The 17,358-nt window shown below is 50.8% G+C and overlaps 1 protein-coding gene across 5 annotated transcripts in view; it reads left to right on the forward strand.

The window, feature by feature from the left end:
- The first annotated feature begins 248 nt into the window (after positions 1-248).
- Positions 249-17,358, forward strand: part of RPH3A (rabphilin 3A) — a 118,697-nt gene continuing 101,587 nt past the window's right edge. For 2 of the 5 annotated variants that reach the window (XM_054006818.1, XM_054006822.1), the window contains exon 1: positions 796-918. The gene's annotated coding sequence lies outside the window, so the exon portion shown is untranslated. Of the gene's footprint in view, positions 312-742; positions 919-17,358 lie in introns of those variants that run through there. The other 3 variants (XM_054006819.1, XM_054006821.1, XM_054006820.1) reach the window with 3 other exon arrangements.

Genomic DNA, 17,358 nt, shown 5'->3' on the forward strand with positions numbered 1-17,358 from the left:
CCTGCTGGCAGGTACAGAGACTCTCGGAAGCTACAGTCTGGCAAAACAAAGTGGCAACTGCTCGGGAGAGAGGATTGCAGATCCCCTCCCCCACCTGCATTCAGGCAAGTGCTTAATTTGTAATGAAAGAGGTGCCCGGGGCCCAAGCAATTTTTTTTTACTCTCATAACTGATGCAGCAAGCCCAAAGGGGCGGGGGCTCTGAATGGCCAAGCCCAGAGGGGCCGGGGCTCAGCCCTTGAACATTAAACCCCGATTCAGGCTGGAGAGGGGGGCGAGGCGATTATTCGTCGTGTCCTGCTGGAGCTGGAGGTGCGTTTGGAGCCCCGGGGGGTGAGTGGGAGGAAAACACCCTCGGCCGCCCCGATCTTCAGCTTCCCCAGGTCACCGCCCCTCCCCGTGCTCTGCGCCCCCCAACCCAGCACCCCCTTGGAGCTGGAGGAGCCGGGCCAGGCAGTGAAACGTCCCCCGAGCCCAGCAGCCTGGCTCAGGGGGCGTGTGGGGGGAACACACGACTCCCGCTTTTCCTGTCACTGCTGGGCAGGCGGAGCGCCCGCTGCTCCGGGGCAGCGCCGCTGATCCACCGCTTTGGGGGCACCCCCAGCCCCGTGCGTGACTTCCCCGCTGGAATCGGTCTGGGGGCAGGTCGCTCCACCCCCGCCCCTTGCAGCCGGTCCCCGATCCGCGCCCCGGGGGCCCCGGGCGGGGTGTGGGCTGGAGCCGCTCTCGCCTGCGCCGTGCTGCGGGAGGAAGCGACGCCAACTCCGCGGAGCCTCCCGGCCGGGCGCAGGGACTCGCGGCTCCCAGGTAAACGCTCCCGCTTCTCCCCACGCAGGGTCCGGGCTCGCCCGCCAGGCTCGAGCGATCGCGGGCGGGACCCGCTCGGCTGCAGACCCGGCTCGCTGGCCGCGGCTGGAGAGTAAGTCCGCGGCGCGGCGCTAGGGTTTGTTTACCCCGCGGGCGGGTGGGGACGGTGGGCTCGGTGCTGTCCCCGCTGGGGCGGTGCGGGGAGAGGCTCGGGCGTTAGTTTGCAGGGGAGCCGCCCGCTGGCCAAACTTGTCTAGGAGCCTTTGTTCTTGCATCCCTGCAGCAGCCACTGCGCGCGGAGCTGGGCTCCCCCCTGGAAATGGGGAGCGGGGGAGGATCCCCAGCTGAACGCCTGTAACCTGCCTGAGATGTCTGCTAGCCCCCCTGTCCATTAACCCTGGCATTTCAGACGGGAGCGGGTCCCCCGTCTGCCCTGGGGCGGGCGCGCTCGATACACTGGCGTCTGGAAAGGTACCGTAGTCCGGGGCCTTTGCGCACCATTGGGATGTGCTGCTCGCTCTTTAAAAGATGTCCTGGGCTTCAAACTGCTCGCCGGAGAGGAGGAGGCTGGGTGCGCCAGACAAAATGCCTTTTGTGACAGAAAATGAACCTTGCAGCACGTCAGTAATTCATGGGTTAATCTCGCTCGAATGAACCTGGCGAAATCAGCGTTGTGTTTGCTAGAGATCAACCGTGGAGGCTTTATTTTGTTAAAAGAGTTTTTCACTATTGTAATTCATAAAAAGAGACCGTAGCCCCTCAAATTAAAGTGAGTCGGGTGGGGGAGGGGGGCGGAGAGGAAGGGAAGCAAATAATCTCTAGTAGCTAAAATATTAAACAAGTGTAAAAATAAAGATCTGGGTTGAAGTGTAAGGAAAAGAGTGAGTGATGGATGGCGCCTGTCGTCTGTACCAAAACTCTGGCAAGGTTTAAACTCCACTATTTTGAATATTCCAGGCGTGAGACAGGTATGAACAAGAGTCTTTCACTTCGGAGACTAAAGATCTGAGATTTGGGGAAGTGCTAAGGGTGGGGCATTAGCCCTTGGAAAAGTATCTATGAAAAAATGTGTGCGGTCTAAGGAAACAGGAGACTTGATTTTTTTTTTTAATGATTGCACTGGATTTTCAAATTCAGCAGAGCAGGGGGTAATCCTGCATGGATTTCAGGAGCAATTGTGTGTCAATTTCCTGCCACTTGCTGGCTGGCTTGTCTTTCTGGAGGGACAGAAGATTGTTGCCATGGTGAGAATGTTGCAGAGTTCATGGTCCTAAGGGTGGTGAGTTTGGGGGGCTTAATGGAATAGCATAAAGAAAAAGAATTCTTATGTAGCCGTTGACAGCAGCTGACCGCATGTTTTCATTGCACCTCCTGATCCTCTGTTTTGTGGGGGGACGCCTAGCAAATAGAGAGATGTAGGGAAAGTTTCAGAATGGACGTGATGTAAACTGGTCAGCAGCCTCAGAGCTAGGCTACTTCTGCTCTATGACTATTCCCAGGGAGGTAAAACACTGCAGATGTGGCTAATGTGACCATTTTGTTTTACTAGAGGGCAGGACTGGTGTTTTTATCAAAAGCTTTGTTTTTGTTTGGAAAACAAAGGAAAAAAAAAGAAAACCCCACCCAATCCTATATTTTAACAAACTGGTTTCACAAAGCATGAGATTCTACAGAAGAACAGGACTTGTATGTGAAATTAGCATTCACCTCTCCAATTGCATATAAGTTGTAGTGTGTTGTTCTAGTTTAATGTAGACAGAGGGATATACCGGGAATTAACTATTTTCTGTCTCAAAGAAATATTGATCATGGATTTTGTGGTTATGCAGTGATCATGGTGACCAGTGCAGGGGGAAATTGTCCAGCAACTTAGATTTTTTTATTAAATACCCCAAATACCCCAAATATCCTTTACCTTCCTATTTTAGTGCTAACAGCAAATGGTGCGCTAACATTGCACAGAGCGAACAGTAGTTACTGTATCAGAGCTGATCACGGCAAACCCGACGGCATTTAAAATACGATAACGTTGGGTGGTGATGTAGAAACCTCCCCATCCCTGCTGGAACTGAGAGTTCACTAGTCTGATTTGTGTGTTGCAGTGATCCTGGTCTCTTAGCCTCCTATTCAGCCAAGGCTTTTAATGCGGTAGCTCTCAAATTGGTTCAATTGTTCTGCTAGTGCATCTCCTCCACCACGCGCCCTGAACGTACAAAATCTTGTATGGAGCATTTAAAAAAAAAGACCATCAAGATCATAGTCTCCTAACTCCCGCGGGCAAAATACTGCAGTAAAGCAAGTGGAATGTGGTAATGCTGCTAAGTCTTATAGCATAACGAGGTAATTTAAAATCAGGCCAGGGTTATCTAACTTCTCTGTGCCTTTTTATTTGTCTTGCTCGCCAGCAGGCAGTATTTAAATCAATAAAATCGAAGGACCAGATAGCTGGGTTTCAGCTATTAATGTTTGTTTGGTCTGCCACTTAAAAATCTGAACCAGATGGCTCCACCCGAATGCTTCTATACTTTGAACTTTGTCAGTGTTATGCCGTTCCTGGAAACTGAGGTCTGTGCACCGAGTAGACTGATTCCCCCCTCCGTGAGATTGTGCTTTCAGAGCTTGGAGGAGAATTCTCCACAGTGGATATGATGAGAACAGATGAATAATTGGGTTTAATTACTTATAGCCGGAGCTTGTGCTGTCATATGGCATGGAAATAGATCTTGTTAATGTTTTGATGCTGGGATGGATTGGAGGACACATTGTTCATCGGCTGTTAGGGATTCCTGGTGCTATTCAGCTGTGATATAAGGGGCAGTTCATGAGGTTTAGGTTCAGACCTTCCCCAGGGACGGGGGTGGAGTAAAACAGAGTAAGGGCTTTAGACTTAGGCCCAAATTAGGAATTGCTGAAACAATCCCTGAATCTCAAGTGCTTCTATGCCAGCATGGACACGCTCAGTTAATCCTTTAACTGCCCTCATTGTGGGCTCTCTCGCCAGGCTGCTGTTTGCTGCAGGGCTCTGATATCTTTTGGCATCTCTGGAAAAGAGACCCTGAACCAGTAGCAGGCTGTTGGCTCATTCCAGCATCCTCTCGGTCATCTACAGAAGTAGCACTCCATAGCTCCAGCAATTGGTAGCGGGGCATGAGCTCTTCAGTCTCCATGTCACCTGTTCACATCAGCCCTTTGCTGTCCCTGGGATATCCCTGATGGATAGAGATCTGTAACACATCTGGACCCCAATGGTCGCTTCAGTAGAGAATCTGAGGTCAGAATGGACATGGATATTAAACTCCCCTCTGTCCAGGTCAAGCTGTGAGGGGCGGGACTGGGGAAATTTACACTGATGTTGCCTGGCCTGTGGATAAACGGGAGATTCCAGGCTCGAATCTGGCACTTTTCAACAGCATGAAATTCACATAAATGAAAAGCAGCATCCACATTTGGCACTGGCACAAAGCAATGGAGTAGGGCAGTAGGCTGGTAATAAATCACCTGAATTAGGCCTCAAAATATCCCTAAACCCAGAGAACCTGGACTTGGTCTCAATGATTTTTGGCTCCTTTTCCTGAAACAAAAAAGATGCTACGGAGTGATACAGACACCTAATGGCTCCTCTAACTTCACAAGCTGCCCTAGGTAAGAGTCTTCTGCCGAGCTTCCTCCACTCCCACTGACTCCAGTGAGAGACGAGGATGCTCAACAAAATGGCAACTTTGGTTTGTTTGTCTGTTACCTGTGAAGTATTTTGTGTGTGTGAGCGAGAAAGACGTGAACTGGTCTGGATATAAATAATATCCATGCTTTGTACCTGATTTATATTTCCCAGTAATAATTTCTCTTTTTGTAATGTCTGTCAATTCACAGGTATTACAAAAAAAGAGACATGCTGAATTGAAAAGATTTTTGGTTCTTGCTGTCTCTGGTGCCTCATTTGCCTCTGGGGAGTTTAAAGATGGAATTTGGTTGGCTGTTGCTAGCCTTGCCGTTGGATATGAGCAAATATTTGCAGCTGTGAGCGTGTGTGGTGTGTGTGTAAATTTAAATTCCCGCTGATTTTAAGTTTATTAAGATGAAAGAAACTGCATGGGCTGGATGTGTTGGTAGGAAGGGAGTCTATGTAGTTGACTGGGGGAAAATAACTATCATTGATCTGAAGTTTCTTTTGGTTTAAAGGAGTGATTTGAGGGGCTGCCTTGGTCATGGGACTGAAAATGGCACGTGACTCTTTCAACGCTTCATCATCACTTTGAATAGGATGCAAGTTGGTGGTGACTAAAAGTTACTATTTGACAACTGTTGATCCTTATGGGATGACCCGAGTGTCTTTAGTCTGTTCCTGGTACACAGGTATCTGTGTAATGAAAACTACCATCATCATTAGTGCTAATTAGCAGTAATAATGAATCACTGCAAGCAGAGAGCTTCATGTTTGAGTAGGCAGGAGTCTGAGCAATTGCACATCTCTCAACGTGGTGCTTCCCAGTCCATCTCTAGTCATTCCTGGGCTTCTCAATGAAATTGTGAACAAGGGTCACAGTTGGTACTAATTATGGTGGTGGGTTTGTGAGGCTGGGAAAATAACGTGATAGGGTGCTTGGAGGTTAGCACATCTGACCTCCACCCTCTGTCTCTCTCTTGGGGGGCAGTAGCGGTGCCTGGTTCCGAACCCTAGGCTGGGAGTGTTTGGGCCTCCCCTGCTGCATCTGGGACTTTGCCCTTAAGTGAGGTATGTAGGGGGACCCAGGGCTTCCCTCCCCAGAGAGCCCTGTGGGAGGTAGCACTGGCAGATTCTTCTCTGGGGAAAGTCTAAGTCTGCCACCCTGGGTTACTTCCTACCTATGATCTCTCAGTCCAAAGCAGCAGGACCTGCTGGTTCTCCAAGGGGGTGATGGTTGGAGAAGGCTCTGCCTGGGGGCCTTACCCACCCTGTGGTCCCCTCTCAGGCTCCACCTTCTGTCTGGCTTCCTGGGGAAGAATTCTCTGGAATAGCCTGTCTACCCCTCCCCCCCTTGCCTGGGCTTCTGGGCTCCTTTTAACCCGCCCTTGCAGCTTGGCAGGCCTGGAGGGATGGGTCTACCTGGGCCCCGTATTGCCTTTTAACCCCCTCAGGCCCAGGGTGGCGTTTAGGTACCCCAGCACAACAAATACCTTGCTGCAGCCATGTTCAAGAATAGCTCTTTCTCCTCGCTCCTACTTTGCGAACGGGGCTTAGGATTTGGGGATACTTGAAATGGAATCAAAATGTTTTTGTGTGGCCCCCTTTTTGCCCACGTACTGCTCTGTTGGTGAATCCTGATGGGGGAAGGTCAGGGCAAAATCTGCACGAAATTAAACATTTTTGCTTCTGTGTGTTTTGGGTGTTGAAAGAGAAAATGCTGATCCTGTCCCCGCCACACCCTCTCATCCCACCTACCCTCTGGCACAAAATCTGGGAAACTCAACTCCCCGGGGGCGTTAGCTTGGCTGATTAAAGTCCCTGAGTCTGATGGACTAGTGGGCTTCATTCCAGCCGCTGATCTCAGGATAAAGATTCTGTTAATCCTCCTAGTGGTCTGCAGAGGTGCGTAAACTTTAAACAGACCTGTACCTTGCTGGTCACTGGATCACCAGGGATGATCAACTGAATGTTGCCATCTTTTAGGCTTTGTCCTCCGTGGACAGTCATTGCACCATCAGGCTGTGATTTCTAGTCTAGGCAGTAGGATTATATTTCTGGATTGTTTTAATATCTGACCCAAGACCGCCTCTGACAAAATTGCTACTGGGCCAACAGGGAGCTGGAAGCCAGAGAAGGGAAAAGTCAGTTCCTGGAAGGCACTTGAAGTTTCTCTCTCCTTCATCTTGTAATTTGTTCTTTTTCTGTGGTCTTGGATCTCGCATCATTTTCCTGGTCACTGGGGCTGAAAGGCAGCTATTGAGATACTGATGTGGCTTCCATTACGGTAGTATCTGAGACCGCTTTTCACTGCAGCCAGATATTGCCAAGAGATCCCTTTTCAAAAGACCCTCCGTAACGGCACACACACCGGGGTACAGCGCCCTGGTTTGCGGGTGCATTTACCTGATCTGTGTCGACAAACATGCGCCCACAAATCCTCCGCAGACAGACAGCTCCCGGGGCCCTCTTGAACATTTGTCTCCAAATCTTTTCTCCCTGTACAAATCCAGTGTCAACCTGATTTTGGAGTTTTCACTTTGCTGAACATTTTTTTTTTTTAAATAAAGGCAATTAATTTTCGCAGCTCTAGGCAGGCATCAGGTGCTCTGTGAGTGATTTCCCCCGCCCCCTCCTTTCACCGTGGTGCCTTCGCTATTCTGCAGGAGCTAGCATCCAGAGAGGTGCATTATAGCAGTGCAGTGAACTGCATCTGAGCAGCGCTTTAGAGCCAGAATTGTCACAACAGCTTTGATATAAGTAACTATAATGCTGCCATCAGGTTTAATAATATAATGCAGGCTTAAATTACACCGTACTATTGTCTTGCTAGAGATCCCAAGACCTAGCAATCACAGATCAGTCAGATGAACCAAAGACTGATTTTTTGTTTTGTTTTCCCTGCTATTAATCAACTGGAGAAAATTCACATGACAACGTTATAATGATGTTTGGTTTGTGAAGGAGTTACTTGAAAAATGTCACTGCACAGCTTAAATAAAATGTCCCGCTCCCCACAGCTTAGCTGCCTTTGTTCTATTTTGTCTAGAGACTGACAGGAAACTTTGACTGGAAAAAGACATTTTCCGCATGTCGCATGCTATGTAAATGTAGTCGAATGCCGACAAGAAGGCATTAGCTAAACAAAAGCGATGGGGGTATGGAAAGGGGAATTAGCTAAATCTCTCTGGACTGGACTCTGGTCTTACACTGGCGTTACTTCGTTAACTTCAGGGGAGCTGGTCTGGCGTGAATAAGATTTCAGTGGAGGTACTTCTGATTTACACCACTGGAAGTGCGAGCAGAATTGGGGCAGGTCTACACATCAAACGCTGCATCGGTGCCATCGCGCTTAAATGAAGATGCTCCTACGCACCGGGAGAGAGCTCTCCTGTCCGCATAGGTAATTCACCTCTCTGAGAGGCGGTAACTATGGCAGCGGGAGAAGCCCTCCCATCGACATAGCCTTGTCTACACAGGGTTAAGGTCAGTATAACTGCATCGCTCAGGGGTGTGGATTTTTCACACCCCAAGTGATGTAGTTATACCGACATAGGTCTGTAGTGTAGACCTGGCCTAATAGTCTCTCTTGCCTTTATATAGTCACCTATGCCCATCAGTGGGGTACCCATAAAACAAAGTGTACGGGCAGGGTTTTATCCCCCCAAATCTGTTTCCGCAGAGCTGCTTTCTGCAGAACTTGGTATGCAAAATGCAGGAAGATTAAAGCCCGGCGAGGCAGCAAGGAGAGGACAGTAGGACAGAGGACCAGTATCCACCGAGGCTTATTTTGAAGGCGGATGCTCCTTGGCACTGCGATCCCTATTGGGTCCCTGTGGATCTGAATAGGAACAAAGAGAAAACAGGAGGGCAGAAAACAGGTGGCGAAGATCTGAATGCGCCTGAGGGATATTTATGGGAGACGGGCTTATTTTGTTTAAAGCGATACCTTTGCACAAGTGCTTTGGGAGTCGTGTTACACCCTTGTGGTCGCACAGTTAGAGACGCACTGGGCAGCGTTCCAGCGATTTTCAGCAAGAGTAGCCATGAAATTAGTCGTCCTGTTATTTAACTGAACGGCCGTCACATTTGCTGTCCTTCAAGCTCAGAGAATTGATCCAGCGGTGGCTGCATTGTAGGCTTGTAATCCTCTCGTACTCGGGGTTCAGGAGCCCGTAGAGATGGCTGGGTTTGTAGCCTGATGGAGACAGTCCTCTAGTCTGCAGGGGTTCTGATGCTGGTGATTACTTATGATCCTTCGCACTTCTGCAGTGCTTGTTTCCTGTGGATCACAATCAATTGCTCGCAGCCCACCCCCACGGGATAACGTCCCCATTTTACTGTCAAGCACACCAGAGGCACAGAGAGATCAAGGACAGAATCGTCCAGCATGACCCCTGATTGAGGATCCTTCGCTTTCTGGGGGCTTTGAGACGCGGGGGGTGGGGTGGTACTCAGCGTCCCCAACTCCAGCTGAAGTCAATGGGAGCTGCGGGTGCTTGCACCTCTGCAGATTGGGCTCCAGCTGTCTCTAATTGGGCACCTGAAATCAGGGGCCCCTTGGGACTTCCTTGCTGCCAGAGAGAAGGAGGACGGGTGAGGTAATATCTTTTATTGGACCAACTTCGGTTGGTGAGAGAGATGAGCTTTCCTTCCAATCTGGGAAGGGTGCGGAGAGCGTCCCAGCTAAGTACAATCGCAAACAGATAGCTCAGAGTAAGTAGTTAACAACCATGCTAGGGGACCATTCAAGGTGAAGTGGCCCATTAAAACCCTTCTAGTCCTAGAACAGAAAGGGGGGTTAGTGGGTTACAGATGGTCGTAATAAGCCATAAATCCAGTGTCTCTGGTCAGTCCGTGATTTTCAGTGCCTAGCAGAGTAATGAATTTAAGCTCCCAGGCTCATCTTTAGGCAGTGTTGTGCAGGTTTCCTTTGGAGGATGCGGACTGATAAGTCAGATGTAGAATGATTGCTTTGTGGAAAGTGTTCACCCACCGGTGATGGGGTATTCTTGTCTCTTATCATTTTCCTGTGTGAGTTCATTTGAGAGCGCGGTGATTGTCTGGTTTCACCTACATAGTGCGCTGGATGAGGGACACTACATTATGTGATAGGCACGTGTAGGACCCGTGGATCTTAAAAGGTGTGTTGTGGCGGTTGTTGATCATTGTAGCACTGGAGCTATGGCTGCAGGTTTTGCGTCGGTTGTTCTGGCAGGGCCTGGTGCTGCTTTGAGTTGGTGTGTCCTGGTCTGTGGGGAGCTGGCTTCTGATGATGAGCCTGGAGAGGTTGGGGGGTTGTGTGAAGGCCAGAAGTCGGGAGGGGGGGTCAGGAAAGATTTTTCTCAATGGGGTCCCCATTGAGTATGGGTTGTAGTTGTTTGATGGTGCCCCATATGGGTTCCAGTGTGGGGTGGTAGGTGACAACTCGGGGTGTGCTGTCAGAGGGGCTTTCATTTCTGTATCAAAGCAGGTTCTCTCGGGGTATTGGGGTGTCTATTCCATGATGCGATCTACCTCTCTAGTGGAGTGTCCTTGTTTGGCGAGAGCGATTCTGAGTGTGTTAAGGTGTATATCTCCTGGGAGCACATTCTGTGGTATCCGAGTGCCGGGCTGTCGATAACCGATTTCTTAGTGTGTTTGGGTGGTTCCTGGGTCTACGAAGGTAGGTGTGGGAATCCAGGGGTTTCTTGTGTATAGTTGTCTGTAGGGTTCCATTGTTGAAGCTGATCAGCATGTCCAGGAAGTCGATGCTGGTGTGGGAGAGCTCCAGAGAGAGTTTAATGGATGGGCCGTGGTGGGTGAAGTTGTGGTGGAAATCTATGACGGAGTTGTATCCTCTGGATAGAGGCTTAAAATATCATCGATGGACTTCAGGTATATCACTGGTTTCATGGTGCATTTGTCACACAGGACACATTCCTTGCTGTCACATGGGAACCCGGTGGCACCCTGGCACTAGAAGTCTGGTCACTTCAGTCCCCGTTCTGTTCTTTAGCTACAAGAAATCCTTCTCCCTAACTAGATCCTTTGGGGTTTTCTGCAAATCAACTGATCAGACACGAAGCTGGACATCAGTCGTGCCCAAAATTAAGAATAAAATCACTTCTATCCTGGGTTCACATCAGTATAATTCTTTGGGGAACTGTGGGGTCCTGGTCCATGCTGAAAGATCCTAGGCACTACGGTCCTCAAAATATTATTATAATTAATTTGAAAGTACTGAGGTTTCATCTCATTACCAGGAATGTAGCCCAGACTACAGCTCTCTTTAATGACTCCACTGAAGTCAAAACCTTTAACTGCTGTCTCCTCCAGCACGGGGCCTGGCTCCATATTATATCAGATTCCGGGAGATGAGCGCCACCTTGCTAACATGTTTGAGACGCTTGCTCATCCAGCTTGGTCTGCAACCTGCCCTACGATTCCCCCCCCTTGCTTGGGATGCAGACTACAGATAGTTCCTGCAACTTTAATTTAACGTAATTCCAGGCCTCCTCCACATTCAGATCCTTGAGTTCTTCAGTCCAGACCACTTCCCCAACTAATTCCCTTAATTTTTTAAAGATTTCTTTTGTTAGTGTAAGAAATCAAACCATCTGATACCCTGATTTCTCTCTTTCCTCTGACATCATGCTCGGTCGCAGAGGGTGTATCAATAGCAATGAAAACTTTGATCCCAAAAACCCAAGAGCTGTAAAACTTTTACAAAATGGCAAGAATCCCTGTAAGGCTTACAAAGGGGAAACTCCAGTGGGTACCTGAGGACTGGAGCTACATGAAATGAGCGTGGTCCTATTCCCCGCCTCGTAAAAACCACTGTGAACCAAAAAAAGTCACCTGCTGTCAGCTTAATTGGCAGGCTCCGCAGAGAGGCCACTAGGGTTACCATATTTAAAAAAACCAAAAAGAGGACACTCCACGGGGCCCCGCCCCCAACTCCACCCCTTCCCGACCCCGGCCCCACCCCAACTCCGCCCCTTCCCCAAAGTCCCCGCCCCAACTCCACCCCTCCCCTGAACGCTCCGCCCCCTGCTCCTCCCCCTCCCCTGCTTCCTGCGAATCAAATGTTCGCGGGAAGCCTGAAACAGGCAAGCAGCAGGTAAGCTGGGGCTGGGGTGGTGGCAGGGGGGCGCAAGGAGGCACGGCCCAGTCCGGCCCCCCCGGCCGAGCAGCTCTGGCCCCGGTGTCTCCGGCCCGGCTCGGGCCCTGGGGCGCCGGCCCCGGTTCCGGCCGAGCGGTTCTGGCCCGGCCCCGGCCCTGGGCGAGTGGTGCCGGCCGAGCACCCCCAGCCCCAGTCCCAGCGGCTCCGGCCCGGCTTGGCTTGGCTCGGGCCCCGGTTCCGGCAAAGCAGTTCCAGCCCAGCCCCAGCCCCGGCCCTGGGCGAGCGGCTCCGGCCAAGCACGCCCAACCCCGGTCCCAGCGGCTCCTTCCCGGCTCGGGCCCCGGTTCCGGCCGAGCAGCACCAGCCCCAGTGGCTCCGGCCCCAGTAGCTCCAGCCCGGATTCAAGCCCCACAACCCCTCCCTATTTTCCCGGACTTGTCCGGCTTTTTGGAATTTCCTCCCGGACAGGGATTTGAGGACCAAAAAGCTAGAAAATCCGGACGTATGGTAACCCTAAGAGCCACAGATGCAGTCAATCAAAAACTGTCTTTTTGCTCTGTGTCTATACAGCTCCTAGCACAATGGGGGCCTGGTCAGTGACTAAGCTTCCTAGGCAGTACAGAAACACAAATAACAATATGTGGAGGACTTCAGTAACTCAGTCAGAGGTTAGGGATCTGTGAACAGGAGTGGGTGGGTAAGGTTTTGTGGCCTGCAGTGTGCTGGAGGTCAGACTCGATCAGTGGTCTCCAACCTTTTTAACCACAAGATCACTTTTTGAATTTAAGTGCAACCCAGGCTCTACCTCAAAGAAAATGTAGAAATAACAGTAATCACACAAACCCAAACACCCTTGCCCCGCCCCTTCCCCGAGGCCACGCTCCTGCCCGGCTCACACCATCCCTCCTCCCTCCGTTGCTCGCTGTCCTCCACACTCACTCACTTTCACCTGGCTGGGGCGGGGTGTGGGGTGTGGGAGGGGCTCTGGGCTGAGCCTGGGTCAGGGGGTTGGGATGCAGGAGGGGGTTCAGGATTTGGGCTCTGGGAGGGGGTTAAGGTGCAGCAGGAGGGGGCTCAGGGCTGGGATTGGGAGTTGGGGTGTGAGCGGGGGCTCGGGTGGGGCAAGAGGTTGGGGTGCAGGAGGGGTTCGGTGTGCGGGCTCCGGCTGGGCGCCGCTTATCTCAGGCGGTTCCTGGTGGGCAGCACTGCAGGGCAAAGGCAGGCTCCCTGCCTGCCCTGACCCCATGCTGCTCTTAGAAGCGGCCGCCATGGGGAGGAACAGGTGGCTTCGCTCGCTGCCCCCGTCCGCAGGCATCGCCCCCGCAGCTCCCATTGGCCAGGAATGGGAGCCGCAGCCAATGGGAGCTACAGGGGCAGTGTGCGGAGCCATCTGCCCCTTCCCGCCCCCCCCCCAGGAGCTGCTGCCGGACATGGTGTCTGCTTCTGGGAGCGGCACGGGGCTAGGACAGGCAGGGGGCCTGCGTTAGCCCTGCTGTGCTGCCGGACTGTTAGTGGCCGAACTCCCTGGTTGGCTGCAGGAGGGTTGGCAACCCTATCGCGATGGACCGGTTGGTAACCACTGGACTAGATGATCGTGATGGTCCTGTCTGGCCTTAAAGCCTGAGTCTATAAATCTTTTCCCCTCCCTTCCTCCCCCCCTGCTCTCTGTTAGTGGCTGCTGAAAAGGACAGAATCCTCCATTCAAGTGGCTCTGGGAAATGACCCCGAGACATTGCCATCTGCTGAGAATTAACCAGGGAGGTTATTTGGTGCTGTTCCTGCAAACAAACTTTCCTTTTATCTTTACAGCACCGGAGAAATTCACAGTTAAAGTGCCCACAATAGACTGTTTGCACCCAATCCTCATGTGGTGTAAATTGGCATGGCTCCACTGACCTGGGTTTGACGTGGCTACACCAATTGAATTCAGATTAATGGAACATATCTCGCTCTTCTTAAAAAACAGCAACAACAAAACCCTTCACCATGGCTACTTCCAGCAGTGTGATCCAAAATCAACTTCTCCCAGTCAGCCCAAACTTTCTAAAATGATTTCTCGCTGAGCGGAGACAAAGCATGATCCCTTGCTATCCTAAAGGGGTTTTAATTTGAGAAAGTTCTACTGGGAAGGAGTTGGAATGGAGTGGTTTTCATAGTCTTAACCATAGGGTCACTGCTGTGATGTTAAAATACACCAGCCTTAATAGTTTGGGGTCTGTTCCTCAGTTTGTCGCTAACCGATTTTTACCACTTAGCTCCTGGGAGGAAAGGTCATTGACAGTGGGGATGAGTGGGGCGGCACAAAACTTGTTCAAGATGGTAAACCACTTGCTCTGTAATTTAAGCCTCCCCCCCCCATGAACAAATATTTTAAATGCCTTTCTAGTTAAAGAGAAGCTTGTGCTATATATTAGGGCTTCAGTTCTCCATCTCATTGCTCTACTCAAGAAATGTAGGCTAATATATGGTGAATGTATCAAAAGATCTCCTATATATATGGTACCTAGATCAATTCATAGGCACAACTACGGTGTGTGATATAGTGTATATACCACAGGGAAACCACTTTTACCAGCCTAATTTTTGGAGGGGAGTAGTTTGGTCATTGAAATATATATAGATAAAGAGAACTTGTTTTATTTACACATGTGCACCAGTCCTGGTATAGAGAGGGTCAAACAGCATGCAGAGCCATTTCTTATTTCAGGGATTTCAGCCCAAAACAATGCCCAGTTCTCAGGGAGTAACTCTGCCTCAAGAACTGACTCCCATCAGAGGCCAAAGCAGAGAACAAACTACGATATCTTGCTACTTGCACAGCTCTCTAACCAGATCCTCTGCATTATAAAACTAAGAATACCACACAGCATATTTCCCCAAGATTGAACATTTGTTTGAACGTGAAGAAAAATATCTTGGAAGACTATGTGTAACAGCGCCACCTGGTGACACCCGTCAGAACAATATTTTGGCCCATCTCTGAAAATATCAGAGGGGTCAAAACCAGATTCTGTTACCTAAAAACCCTCTAACTTGGGTGCTTTTAGGTAATATGGAGCTTGGATCCAAATCACTTCTAGCCCTCTGTGTGTATGGATTTTTCCATGTAATATCGCAGGGGAAGTGTGCTACATTGCTAGCCCTGTTTGCTCAATCAGTTTACCTTTGTGCTGAGCCTTCTGTACAGAGCGATCCTACAGCCCTGACCGTCACTTGGCAGTGGATGTGGTGTCATTAGTCCATGCGCTATGGGCTTTGGTGAGCACACGTTAAGCTGGGAAGTGCAGTCTTGATAGTGAAGTCGCGCAGTTGAATTCAAGTAGGATGCTCTGTTGGTAGGATTAAACCCGTTAAATACACGTGTAGATGGACTGGTGAGACAATGGCATATTTAATTGCTAATTGAGACCATCTCTTCAGAAATGGATTAGAAAACCCTTGGAGCAGATAATTGTGGGCGTGAGCATGCATATGCCGTGGAACGGAAGGAACACCTGGATAGCAAATCTATGGAGAAGAATCACTTTGCTGAGAGCTGCTTCTGCTCTTTTTTCAGAGTGCTTTTAAAGCTCCTGCCAAAAAACGAAGGGCAAAGCTGTGTGGGGAGGGTGGGAGTTTTTGGAAGGAACGAGTTGCATAATAGTGTATTTGGTTTCCTGGCTGACACCCCACAAGCATGCAGAATTGCCATTTGGGATGAATTTGCAGAGAACTCAACTTAGGGGATCTATCAAACAATTCTGCGGCGCCTTCCTTTGCCTTCTCAAACTCCGTTACGCTGCTGAGAGATCGAAATGAACGCATTCTCCCAGGCCGAGAGGACCACAAATGTGGGTTAGTTTAAAAATCGTCAGCTTGATACAGGAGGATATTTGGATCTGTTCAAGTTTGAAAACTCTTCTTTGGTGATGACAAAACCATTCAGCCCAGAACCTGCGTTGCAGTTCGATTTATTTGTTTGCCAGACAGTTACTCAAAAAAGAAAAAGAAAATCTGCTACAGATGTGACGTTATCCAGTGTTTAGCTGAAGGCACAGGCTTTAAAGCCTGCTCTCTTTAACCAGATTAATGGTATTAGGCTTTCAATGTAAAAACTATCTCATCGTTGGCGCTGGCAGGTGGTGTAGGAGCAGCAGGCTTGTTCAATGTTTAAGAAAGCTGCATTGCAGAGCTGAGAAAGCTGGGGAGATAGGTTGCCTGGGTCAGTATCTTGGCTGTTGGATCTCTGCAGACACCGTGAAGTGCGAAATGGAGGGCTCCCCTCTCAGCACTTGGCTGTTGAACTGATGACCTTTCAAATACTGAAGCGTCTTCATTTTTACCACGGACACGAGAGTTGCAAGCAGGGCCGGTGCAAGGAAGTGTCGTGCCCTAGGCGAAACTTCTACCTTGCGTTCCCCCCCCCCCCCAGCTAACTCCGGCCCCCCCCGCAGCAGCTAACCACGCCCCCCCACCCCACCAGAGAAGCCCCCCGCCACGGCAGCTAACCTCGCCCGCCGCGGCAGCTAACCCAGCCCACCGCCCCCCCCCCGGCCCGGGGAGCCCCCCCTGCAGCAGCTACCCCCCCAGCTAACCCCGCCCCCCCCGCAGCAGCTACCCCCCCCTGCAGCTAACCCTGCCTGGGGAGCCCCCGTCCACGGCAGCTAACCCCGCCTGGGGAGCCCCCCTCCACGGCAGCTAACCCCGCCCTGGGAGCCCGCCCCAGCTCACCTCCGCTCCGCCTCCTCCTCTGAGCACGCCGGCGCCGCTCTAATTCTCCTCCCCTCCCAGGCTTGCGGCGCCAATTGGAGGAGAATTAGAGCGGGGGTTGTGTGCTCAGCGGAGGAGGCAGAGTGGAGGTGATCTGGGGCGGGGAGCGGTTCCCCTGTGCGTCCCCCCGCCCTCGGTACTGCGGGTGGCCTCCCCGTGCCCCCCCGCCCCAGCTCACCTCCACTCCACCTCCTCGCCTGAGCGGGCTTTTAGGCACCCTCAACCACTAGGCGCCCTAGGCGGTCACCTAGTTCGCCTAGTGGTTGCACCGGCCCTGGATGTGGGCTGCTAGCTGTTCCGTTCAGTGGCTTCTCTGTACAGGCATCTCTTTGAGAGGAGGGTTGTTAAAGTGTGGGTGATGTGATGCATTTTGGGTTTGATGCTAAGCTTCTTGTGCACACGATTGCTGGCTCTGCAGGCTTGTTCTTCTGCATCTGTTTAGTTATTCCTACTCCTAGAGAGGCTGGGACTGCCTTCGTGCTGGGTTCATCCCACCCAAATATCCGGGGCTAATTAATACAATCCCCCAACCTGATACCTGGGAGGAAGAGAAAGGGGTTGAAGAACAGTAGCTGGAGAATGACTCTGTGATTATTTTTTTCCCTGGTGCTGGCACAAGTATTGTTTCAACTGTGTTCTGGGCTCCCATCCTGCATAGACTGAGCAGAAATCGAGTTTATTATTTATGTATCACTGTTCTTATTAAATGCTGACAGTATGCTCGGAACACAACACAACCCTACCCGATCCGGAGAACTGACACCCCCAGAGAACTGGGAAACCCCCAGAAGAGAGGGCCTTTTTCTTTATCACGAATAACCAAAGGGCTAAATCCTCAGCTGGTATAAATGGGCCTCGCTCCACTGATTTGCCCCAGCTGAAGAGCTGGTCCTGAGTCCCAAGGTGAGGCTGAATGAACAAAAAGGGAAAAGCTGTTTAACATTTATGTGTGGTCTTTCTCCCCTTCCCCTTTGAATTCTCTTCCTATCCACCTGCGGTCAAGGCGCTGGAGTGTGGCTTGGCATGCAGTGAGCTCA

Source organism: Malaclemys terrapin, chromosome 16 (genome assembly GCF_027887155.1).
Source record: "Malaclemys terrapin pileata isolate rMalTer1 chromosome 16, rMalTer1.hap1, whole genome shotgun sequence".
Classification (NCBI taxonomy): Eukaryota; Metazoa; Chordata; order Testudines; family Emydidae; genus Malaclemys; species Malaclemys terrapin.